A 12255-nucleotide genomic window follows, 5' to 3' on the forward strand; every position below is an offset into this window, starting at 1 on the left:
AATTATTTCTTCTTGTAACCCAGAGTTTTGGAATGACCCTCTGAGCTATCCTCTAAGAATGCTAGTTAGTTGTTCAGCTTTTCCTTTGAGGATATGAACAGCTAACCCATCACCATCCCATAAATTTCTGCTGTTGTTTATTTGTTCAAGACAACCGAAGTTAATTACTGTTTACATGTGTCAAAGAAACAGCTAACACTGGCTGGCTTAAAGGATAGACTTTGAATTCTATTTTCAAGGTTTACTTGTTTCAATATTTTCATGTTCAAGTAAAAAATGTATTGGAAGAAAAAATTTCAGGTCGGTTCCATGTGATTTTTTTTTCTTATAAAATGCTGACAAACTATCATCAAAGTTTAAAACAATCTTGGTAATTAGGCAAAACCTTAATTATAAATGCAAGGATATAGATAGGAGAAGTGATGATAGGAGACCATGATAATAACTTTTTGATAATAACTTTTACCACTCTCAATTTTAATATGCCATGACTCAACTTCCTGTCTGCCTTTGCCTGGGAGCCTTGTCCACATGATGCCTGGGAGTGAACCAAAGAGAGTGGGAGGTGTTTGCTCACTAGCAAACATCTGTTTTTTCTTGAATTTTCAACATCAATTTATTTCTAACCTATTTCTCTTTTCATTCCTCTCTTTGCATCTCTAGTCTTCTATTGCAGCCTCTCAAATCTCTCTATCTCCACCAGCAACAAGATTATTTTCTTATAAAAATAATAGTTAATGTACTTTATTCATCTACAAATTTCTAATAACATTCTCTGATTCTTACATGGGTCAATGTTTGTGATTGTGATATTTAGGACTAGTATAAGAAGTAGGCAAAATTGTGAAGAATATGAAGTTTGTCCAAATTTCTTACCTTTGCCTCATTTTTCTACACTAAGATATTGGTTTTTTTTTATTCTCTTCATTTTTTTTTTCAAATTTAATAATACGGGTAGATAAATATGAGTATAAACAGTAAGATCCCTTACTTTAGTAGAAAGATAGATATACAAATAAATAAAGCATCATATAATGGCTACAATATTTACATGAACTTTCTTTAATTTACAGAACAACCCAAATAAAGTGTGGGTTTTAATTAAAAACCCAGCAACAACACCAAATAAATGATGTTAGATTGAACAACCATTAACTTAAACTCTCATGAATGCAGTTGTAATTAATTGGTCTCTCTGTATAACACTATTTTTTACCCTTCTTGTGCTAATTATACCAGCCAACTTTTCCTCTAGTAATATAGTGATATTTTCAGAGTAAACGTTATGATATACATATAAAGTTATATGAATATGGATATATAAGAATATCTATCTATTTATTTATTTGTACTCATTTTTACTTTTAATGGGATGCTATGAGAAGAGCCTGGAGGCAGAGATAAGTACCATGTAAGTCAACTGGGGGGACTTTTTGGTTTTTCACATAAAACAAAATGTGAACATTAAAACAAATGTTTAGAATTGTTTACATGAGAAGAAGTTTTTTAGTTTGAGTCCATCCCATTTATTGATTCTTGATTTTAATTCTTGTGCCACAGGAGTCTTATTAAGTAAGTTGAGGCCTAATCCCACATGATGGGGATTGGGGCCTACTTTCTCTTCTATCAGACTCAGGGTCTCTGATTGTATTCTTAAGGCCTTGATCCATTTTGAGTTGAGTTTTGTGTATGGTGAGAGATAGGGGTTTAATCTCATTTTGTTGCATATGGATTTCTAGGTTTCCCAGCACCATTTGTTGAAGAGGCTATCTTTTCTCCAATGCATGTTCTTGGCAACTTTGTCTAATATAAGATAATTGTAGTTTTGTGGGTTAGTCTCTGTGTCCTCTGTTCTGTACCATTGGTCTACCAGTCTGTTTTGGTGCCAATACCATGCTATTTTTGTTAATGGATAAACAAATGTGGTATATATACATAATGGAATATTACTCAGCAATAAAAGAGAATAAAATCATGGCAATTGCAGGTAAATGGATAGAGTTAGAGAAGAAAATGCTAAGTGAAGTTAGCCAATCCCCAAAAACCAAATGCTAAATGTTTTATTTAATATAAGGAGGCTGATTCATAGTGGGATAGGGAGAGGGACCATGGGAAGAGTAGACTGACTCTAGATAGGGCAGAGGGGTTGGAGGGGAAGGGAGGGGGCATGAGGTAATGATGGTGGAATGTGATGATCATTATTATCCAAAGTACATGTATGAAGACACGAATTGGTGTGAATATACTTTGTATACAACCAGAGATATGAAAAATTGTGCTCTATATATGTAATAAGAAATGTAATGCATTCTGCTGTTATATATAAATAAAAAATTACATTAAAATTTTTTAAAAAAGAATTGTTTACATGAAATTTCTGTTGGCTGAATAGGGCCTGATTTCATAATGTCCAAGATTCCCTGTACTATAGATTCACATACGCAATATGCAGGGTCTCCCTAAACCTCTCCACTGGAATGCCAAGTAGACATCATCTCTAACTTAGTATATCAAACTTGAGCTCCTGATAGTACCAACCAACCATGCCATTTTTGCCATGTTAGTTAGCAATAGTTTCTTTGTTTCAACTTCCCATGACCAAATCCTTTGGAGCCATGGTGTTACAATTCGGGATCATCCAGAAAAGCCTTGAGTCTAAAAGCTGAAACCTCAGACAGAATTTTTGTCTGCTAGTCTGAAGCCAGAATTCCTTCTGTTTCAGAAAACCTTAGTCTTTGCTCTTAAGTTATTCAACTGATAGGTCAAAGCCCACCTTGATCATGGAAGGTATTCTCCTTTAAATTAATTAAATTAGTAAATGTCAATCAGACTTTTGTTTCTCAGTCAGGTAGCACATCATTGTGGGAGCATGCGGCAGAGAAACCTGCTTACCTTGTTGTGTGGCCAGGTTACAAAGAGGAAAAAGGGGCTGGGGTTCTGATATATCCTTCAAGAGCTCACCACCACTGACCTAACTTCCTTCCTCAGGTTTCACCATGTCCCAATGCACAGCACCAGAGGCTGAGAACCAAGCCTTTAACACATAGGCCTTTGGAGGACATTTCAGACCCAAACTTTGGGAGTCAGCATCCCAGGTGGACTTTCCCTGCTCCCTCTATAACTTGTCATGACACATCTCTCGCCTCCCCATTCCCTGCTTATTTTTTTTATAACATTATCTTATTTAAATATTTACTTATGTATTATTCTTCTCCCATTAAAACATAGGGTCCATAGGAAAGAATGTGTGTTTTTGTGCATGTGCACACATGCATGCAAACCTGGGGAGAGATATTATCACTGCATCCTAGAAGCCAATACACTGGTTGGCACATAGTAGCTACTCAATAATGTAAGTTTTATGACAGAAGCAACTGCTAGAAGTTAACTAGAATTAAAGAAAGTTTGGGTTTTTTTTTTTGGTTTTTATTTATTTATTTATTTATTTTACTTTGGAGAGTGAGCAAATAAGTACAATAGGGCTTATTCAAGGCAGAATGAAAAACAAATGTATAAAGCTTGGCCTGAAACAGTTAACACGTTAAGGGATAATTAGAATTTGGTGTGACTGAAATGTAAAGTTCAAGGTGGGGGAAATTAATGTAGAATGAATTTGGATTAATTAGCAGGAGTTGATTTTGAAATGCCTTATACCAACTCCATGCTATATAATGGGGAGATGGTGAAAGATTTTAAGAAGGGAAGTGACCAGTCATATTTTCACTAAAATAAATCATAAACTTTAATTTAGAAAATGTAATAGAGAGGAGCTATGAAGAAAAGTAGCTGTTTCTAAAATGGTCTTGCTTACAATAACTCTCACGGATACTGAATCTTAAAGAGAAAGCAGAAAGTGATAACAACATTATTAAAGATGGGAATCTGTCCCCTACATTAAATACAAACAACAATTATTAGAAAAGAGTGATGTGATTATAAGTGTCTAAGTCAGTGTTGCACCAAAATAAAAAGTCATTTTGAAGTAATAAACAAATATAATTGTAACAATGATTTGGGTTCACATGGGAACGGAAGAACTAATTATTTTCACCCTCTAAAGTACCTACTGCTGTTTATCAGTTTTGCAAGATAAATGCGTTAACTCATTACATTTACATAAATCCCCTCACAGCACCTTTTTTTAAATCAGTACACATACAAAATAAATTGATTTTCTAATACTAACTTTTTTCAATTAGCATACTTATATCTGTACTTTATTAAATTTAGTTTTTCTTCATGTAAAATATCAATTTATCACCAAAAAAATATAGATCGCAGCATCAATCAAAATTTTAAAATTTAATTTCCTCCCTTATGAATAGAGTCCACCTCCTCTCACCCTTTGCATGATGTCACTGCTTTCATTAAGTCCAAACTTGAAACTTTGCCCTTGGTAGGTTTAGCCTCCAAACCTTAGAAAGAACTGAAAAATGAAATTGAAAGTTGGTACAAAAACTCATTACATCATGTGGAAGATTGCTGAGTACAATAAAGAAGAAAAACACATATCTTCAGGCACCGATTTTCCTTAATGTGAATTTTTCATTCTCTTGGTCAGAACACAAAGTTTGTAAGTTGATTTGTAATATTACATTGCAATTAAGAAGCAAAATCCCACCCTTTATTATTCTAGCTAAATGGAACAAGTATAGATGCACATTTCTGTGTTTATAAAATTCACTAAAAAGTCAATGAAATGATTTCAAAGATTAGTTTTGGAAAAATTATCTGTTTAAGATTCATTGGATCATTTTTTTAAAGCGAGATCAATAATCAAAAGATTTGTTCCTTTAAAATAAATGTCAAGAAAAAATAATTTGCTACCTTTAATTGGTGTTTATTTTAGTTTGCATACGAGACTTCAATAGGTCTTTCATGACCCAATGATCCAATTCTTTGCATAGGCAGAGTTCTGTTTCTTAATATTTTAATAAATATTGTAACAGCAGTATACTTGTGCTTTGAATATAGCCCTTGCTGCTGTAAATGAACATGTTTTTAATCTCTTCTCCTTGATCTTCTCCTCACTGATCTCAGGAAACAGAATTCCCTTTGGATCATCTCTATAAATACCCTCTGGAATCACAGATCCTGGGACAGGAGTCCCCTGTGTTTTTCCTTTGCTAGCAAATCAATAATAAAACTTCTTTTTTCTTTTTCTCAAAATCTTGCCTTCGTTATTGGATTGGTATTGGGTCGAGGACATAGCTTTCGGTAACAATATGAGAAACTTTTGTACAAAAACAAGAATGACAGCGCTACGCCCATTTAGATTATTGTCACCTAGCTTTACTATTGATGTAGAGGAAGGAGGTGATAGGGACAGATGCAAATGGTGGGAACATAAGGTTAAAGAACAATTCTATAAAATAGGCTCACTTTGTTTACCCCACATGCTTTCTTTTCCAAGAAGCAATTTACCTCCAACCCTCCCTGGCTAAAGTGGACAGAATATGTCACATTCCTCAGCAAACTACCTGTTATCTGCAGCAGAAATTGCAGACCCAAAATAATGTCAAGAAGAGGAACCCAAGTTACCCTGAAGGGGGACACTTTTTTTCACAAGCCAGATCCCGAAACTCAGGGAGATAAGGGTAATTCCTCTTAACCATAAAATCTGTAAGAATTTATGGTTAAGAATCCAATCAGAACCAGTCAGCAATGGGCCAAGGTGACCTAGAGTTGTCAGGGCAGTGGGGACTGGAAAGTCTGGTGTCATTCTGCTGTGAGTCAAAATTAAAGAGGTGGGCCCCTGGGCGGGAGTCTCTGGAAATTTCTCTGGGATTCCCAATAAAACTGGAGTTCAGGAGAGGAATGTTGTCCCTCTTTCCTCTAAAAGGACCGACTGACTCTCTTCCTTGAAAGTGTCCCCTTTCCCTTTTCCTCCCCCTTCAATAAATTCATGTCTATTACTCTGAGCAATATGTCTGAAATCTTTCTGACTTGATTATGAGAATTGGAGTTTGAAAGGGAGGGGGAGACTTCATGCTGCCTCAATTTCCCAGAAAGCCCCAGGCTTGTAACAAAGAAACTTAATCTAATCCACTGTGTCTATGTAGAAGCTATCAGTGTTGCTATACATACTAAATAAGATTTGTGAAATAACTGAAATGAAAGAGATAACATATAAAGTACAAGAGGATCTCATTTTATGACCAGAGTCCAAGGCCAGAGGCCCCACTCTGGGCACTCTGCGAGGGGTTCAACAAATCAGGTCTGGCCACTTGCCCCCAAAACCAGATGGCAAAAGTAATGGTGAAAAGCAGGAAAGGGGCTTCAATTCTCAGGTAGCTACCCTGAGAAGACAAGTGGGATGGACTAGCACCCCTAGCCCTGTCTTGGAAGTGCTGACAATAGCTTTGATGTGTTATAAATAGGGGAAGGAGGGCAAGGGTTGGGTGTCTGCATCACTGGAGCCTTTGTACAGCTCCAAAGCAGTCTTAGCCAGGTGTGGTCTGGTTCATCATTATGTTCTGATGGGTCAAGTGGGGACTTGTAGTGATAAGAAAGCCATGGGAAGGGGTAGTTTCCACTCCTCACAAGATATCAATCGATCAGACATGATCCTGGAATCCAAGGTGGCTCAGGGTAAAGGAGACAGATACACATTGGAGATCTAGATGCCAAGTCTTCAATCCTGCTTTTAGCCACCCACTGGACATTTACAGAAAAAAGTAAAGAGTCTAAGTCTTTATTACAATTTCTTCTTGGGAGTCCCCAAAAGATTGTGCATATTTTATTTGCTCTCTTGTTCATAGGTAAGTGCTTGACAGTAGATTTGTGCTATATATAACTAAATGTCTATTGTCAGATATGTGACTTCACCAATCATAAAATCATTTCTTTGGGAAATATGCTATGCTTTAGGGATGCCTAATTTATTCTTTGATCTTCAGGAAGTAATTTAGTGAGAAAATGTTCGCTTCCTCTATTCAGACACATGAAGGCAGGCCCTGTTTCCTCTTTGAATAAACATACTATAAAAATAGCATTACCATTTAAATGAATGCCGTCAGTGAAGTCAGTAGCATATAATCAGGAAACCAACTGCAACACATTCAAGAGGAAAAAAACTGGAGAGGCTTCTCAGAAGGCTAAGCAAAAAAAATACTTCCAGGTAAGTGTCATTAACAAAAGAGAAATAAACTAAGCAAGCATAAAGAATCGGGACAGTCTTCAAGACAGAGAGGGAGGAGGTGGCAGAAGATGTTTGCAAGTGGATCTGAGGGAGGAAGAGGGAAAGAATAAGCAAGAACATTTAAATTCACATGGGCAGTTACTAAAGGCAAGTGTGGGCTGTTCTTATCAGTAAAAGGGAGCAGCATTTCTCAAGATCACTCCATGACACAGAGAAAGAGGACACTGGAGAAAACAGCACTTCCCAAGACCAAGCTGTTTTACCCAGAAAGGGCTGATCTAGCTCTGTGTGGTGCTGGGAGAGCTAGATTGCATTACTGAGGGAGAAATTCAGATCTTTTTATTTTTCACCCAATTCAAACAAAAACCAGGACACAATCAACATAACAAAAGCTGTGCCGATTACTTAATAGAATTCTACTGCATTCATCAAAAACCTTTCTCTCTTTAGAAGCCAGTTCTGTACAAGTAGTTAGGTGTCTCACAGAGCTAATGAAATGCATCATCAAAGAAGCACTTACATTCACATGCATTAGCAAAAGCTTAGGCAGGGCCACCTATTGGGCACAGAGTGAACTGCAAGGAGATGGTCCCCATTTTAAAATTCTTCCCCCATGGGCTTGATAACTGTTAAGAAATCCTTCCAGCAGAGCCATTCAGATGTAGGCATTCTTTTATTTGAAGGCCCAGGTTAAATTGTAAGTCTGTTAACTGGAAGGAAAACTAGACTTCTTTCCAAGGCATGGTCCTCATCTGTAATGGTTTATTACATTGTAGATGGCAACTTCAGGTACCTCCATGACTTTCCTTCTTTGTAATGTACATGAATGCATGAGCTGGCCTTAGAAAAATGGAGTTTTTATGTATACACTATATATATATAATTAGCACTATATGTGTATTCATAAAAGCTATGCATTTATAGGATCAAAGACAATTATAAATATAAACAAATTTATATTATCATAATAGTCCAATATCAAATTTAGCTTGATGAAAATGCTTAAAGTGAATCACAGAATGCATCATGTTACATGATCAATTTTCCCATGACTGAACTTTTACTTAGCATATTTGCCGTGATGGACTGAATGTGTCACAGACATTTGAAGTACCCACTGTTTGTGTAGTGATTTTGACTCTCTTCAACGGTGGCCTTGCCTAAGATTCCCATTATAAACATACAAATTCAAGGTCTAAAATCAAAAACTCAATCAATAATTGGTTTTAAGATGGTTGTCCAAATGATCCAAAACATGTCTACTAAAAAATGATACTCGACATTTTAAATGTTTAAATACAACTAAAAATCACAAAACCTCCCATATCTCCATGTTTATCTAAGCCCTTAAAGGATCCACACTGAGCTACATTGATTGCTCTGAAGCAATATTGCCTATGGAACTTTTTGCAACATAGCTAATGTGACTGGCAAATTGAATATTAAGTTTTGTTTAAGTTTGACTTATTTAAATTTCAATAGCCACATGTGGGTGGGTGGTGGCTACTGTAATGACTAGCATCATTGTTTTTTTCCCCATTGAACTCCTGTCAAAGACTGGCTTTCCAAAATAGTACTAAATCAACTTATTGTTTAACAATTGTCTCAGACAATTCAGTAGTTTAAAACAACTAGTGTTTCTTGGCTCACAATTTCCATGGGTCAGAAATTTGCGAGTAACTTAGCTGGGTGGTTGTGTCTCAGGGTCTCTAATGGGACTGTCCTTATCTGAAGACTAGCCTGGGGCAGAAGGATTAACCCTGAAATGGCTTGTTTACATGGCTCTTGTCAGAAGGCCTCAGTTCCTTGTGGGATGTTGGTAGGGGACTCATTTCCTGTTAGGTGCACTTCTCCACAGAGTTGCTTGGTATGGATTCATTATAGGGCTGGGGCCTTCTGGGAAACTGAGTCGTGTGAAGAAACCCTTTCCCCAAGCCCAAATTCTCTCAAAATCAAGTTATTAATATTTTAGACATGTTGATCAGAATTACAGACATGAGTTTAAGAGGAAAAGGGAAAGGGGGAAACTCTCAAGGGAGAGAGTAGGTCTTTTCAGAGAGGAGAAGGACAGTTTACCTCTCCTGTACTCCAGTTTTATTGGGCTCCCAGAGAAGTTTCTAGAGACTCCCACCCAGGTCCATCTCTTGACTTTTGACTGACAACAGAATGACTCAGACTTTCTAGTCCCCACTGCCATGACAACTCTAGGTCATCATGGCTATGCTGATTGGTTCTAATTGGATTCTTAAAGATAAATTCTTACAGATTTTATGGTTAGGAGGAATTACCCTTATCTCCCTGAGTTTCAGGTTTTGGTCTATAAAAGTTACCCTCTTTCAGGGTAACTTGGGTTCCTCTTCTTGACATTATTTTGGGCCTGCATTTCTGCTGCAGATAACAGGTAGTTTGCTGAGTAATGTGACATATTCTATTCCCTTAAGCCACGTAGGGCTGGAAGTAAATTGCTTCTTGGAAAAGAAATCATGTGGGCTCAGCACAGGGGGCCCATTTTATAGAATTGTTCTTTAACTTTATGTTCCCACTATTTGCATCTGTCTGTCCCTTATCAATGTTAATCCACAATCTTTCTTCAGAGACAGGAAGAGAGGCACCACACATATGATTATTTTCTCTGCCACACAGGACACAGAGTGGACTGAGCCAGGAATTGCTGGCTGGCACAAAGGTAGCCAGCCTCAGATTGGATAGGAATCAAAGCAATTGGCCAGGCAGAAAAACGACCCAAATGGAAAGATTTACATTTAATAGGTGCAGAGGTGATGTCTGAGTCAGGTTTTGCTGCTATAACAAAATACCATAAACTGGTATTTATTTTTGCAGTGCTGGAAATTGAACCCATTTTATAAATTTGCTAATCTCATTCATGAGGGCTCATGACTTCGTCACTCCTAAAGGACATACCCCAATACTATTGCATTAGGGAATAAGCTTCCAAATAAATTTTGGAGGCTGTATAAAAATTCAAACCAAAACAGGTGGGATTTGAACCCATATACACTGGTTCCAAAGGCTGCTCTTCTAACTGCCATATTCTACTATTCTAAAGGAAACAGTTCCCTGCTCACCATAGGATAATTTCCTAGCATCTTATCCTGACATGTAAGGTCCCCACAGTTCAGCTCACCAAAACGTCTACCTAATTCCATGACTCTTACCCAAGCTCTTCTCCCTCAGTTCCCCCAAACATACAGCACTCAGTGTTGGTACTGCCTCTCTCTCTCCCTTTATGCCTCTTGAAACTGAAAAATCTAACAATGAGTGGGATCCCAGAGAAAACAGCACACAAAAAGCAGCAGGTGCCCAACTGCCATGGTTTTACACATCTGAATTCTGAGGCTGTAGAATCCAACTTTGATGAACAATGTGATCTTTCGTGTGTATTTAGGCTCTCAGCTGAAGAACAAGGAAAATGAAATTTAATACCAAGCTGCGTGAACATGGTATGACTCTTGGATAATTTATTTTTTTATGACAGATTCCATTTTCTGCTGGTGGCATGATTACATGGGAACACATTTGTTCATGGAGAGTCCATTTGTGTCTCTTGCATGGGCTAACTCAGTGGTAGCGTTTAATTTCTATAATATTATTCACTTATCAGACCAAAAGACATGCTCAGAATTACTAAGTTTACTGAAATGTTGTTAAGAGAATCAGTCTTGAGAGGCAAAAGAAGTATCAGTATTTAGCTGAGATTGGTCTCATTATCTGCAAACTGTGGATATCATGGAGATGATTAGTTTTCTGGATAAATTCAGGTTTGAAGAGGTGTAAATATGTGCTCTATCATGAATTCTATCAGAAATGTTGTGATGCTGTATTGTTTACTGTGCAAGGCTGTTGAAAACTAAAATATGTAGAGTGAAACTGAGTAGATGTTATGTAAATTAGGAAATGGTGGACTGGATTAGGGAATGTTCCTCAAAAGGGGGCTGTCATGTATCAGGTATAACTAATTGTTGGATAATGGAATGTAGCCCTAAATCAGATATTCTAATTTTTAAGAGAAAAAGATTTTTGGATTTCAATATCCCTGATGTTTAAATGTTAGTTAGTGTGGTAGGCAGGGTTCTAAGAATAAGGTTTTTCCTTATAGGCCCCTCCCCTCTGGCTGTGAGTGGAATCTGTTAATATGATGACAAATAACCCCAACAACTTTTATGTTATATGGCAAAAAGTTCACTTTAGTGGGTTTAATCTAATCACGTGGTATCAGAAGAGGAAAGCCCAAGAAAAATAACACAGAACTCTGCTGCCTTTGAAGATGCAGAAGGTTATGTCAAAGAACCAATCAGCCTCTGCTTAGGGTCTGAGAGTAGTCCCAGGTGACAGCAGCAAGGAAATGCGGACTTGAGTCTTACAACCACAAGGTCCTGATTTCTGCCAACCACCTAAATGAGCTTGGAAATGAATTCTTCCCCAAAGCCTTCAAATAAGATCTCATTACAGCCAATGCTGTTATTTTGATCTTGTGAGACTCTGAGCAATGAACCCAGCTGAGCCTACCCTGATCATGACTTACAGAACTGTAAACCAATAAGTAGTTGCTGTTGTAGGTCAATAACTGTGTGGTTATTTTTACTCAGTTATAGAAAACTAATGCAGTAAGCAATTAAATTTATTCTAAAATCTTTAGTAGGAAATGTAATACATATCAGTCAATGAGACAGCAATCTTCAATCCTTGGTATAACAAAGGTGCAACAAGAGGGTGGAGATGAATGGGACCCTGAGCATTTCTCTATCTTCTCATCTAACCATTTATACCACATGCTTCTAATGGTAATCACTGAAAGTCAGGCTTGAAAAAAGTAAATTTTAGTTGAATTTCTTTAATCAACTGAATACACTTTAAGATGCAAATAAAAATTACCCACTGCCAGGTACAGTGGCATATACCTATAATCCCAGTGACCTGGGAGGCTGAGGCAGGAGGATCACAAGTTTAAGGCCAGCCTCAGAAACTTAGTAGGCCCATAAGCAACTTTGAGATCCTGTCTCAGAATAATAAAATAATAAATGAAAAAGGCTGGGGATGTGGCTCAGTGGCAAAGCATCCCTGGGTTCAATTCCCATTACAAAAAAAAAAAAAAA

The sequence above is a fragment of the Marmota marmota genome, unplaced genomic scaffold (assembly GCF_001458135.2).
Source record: "Marmota marmota marmota unplaced genomic scaffold, marMar, whole genome shotgun sequence".
Lineage (NCBI taxonomy): Eukaryota > Metazoa > Chordata > Mammalia > Rodentia > Sciuridae > Marmota > Marmota marmota.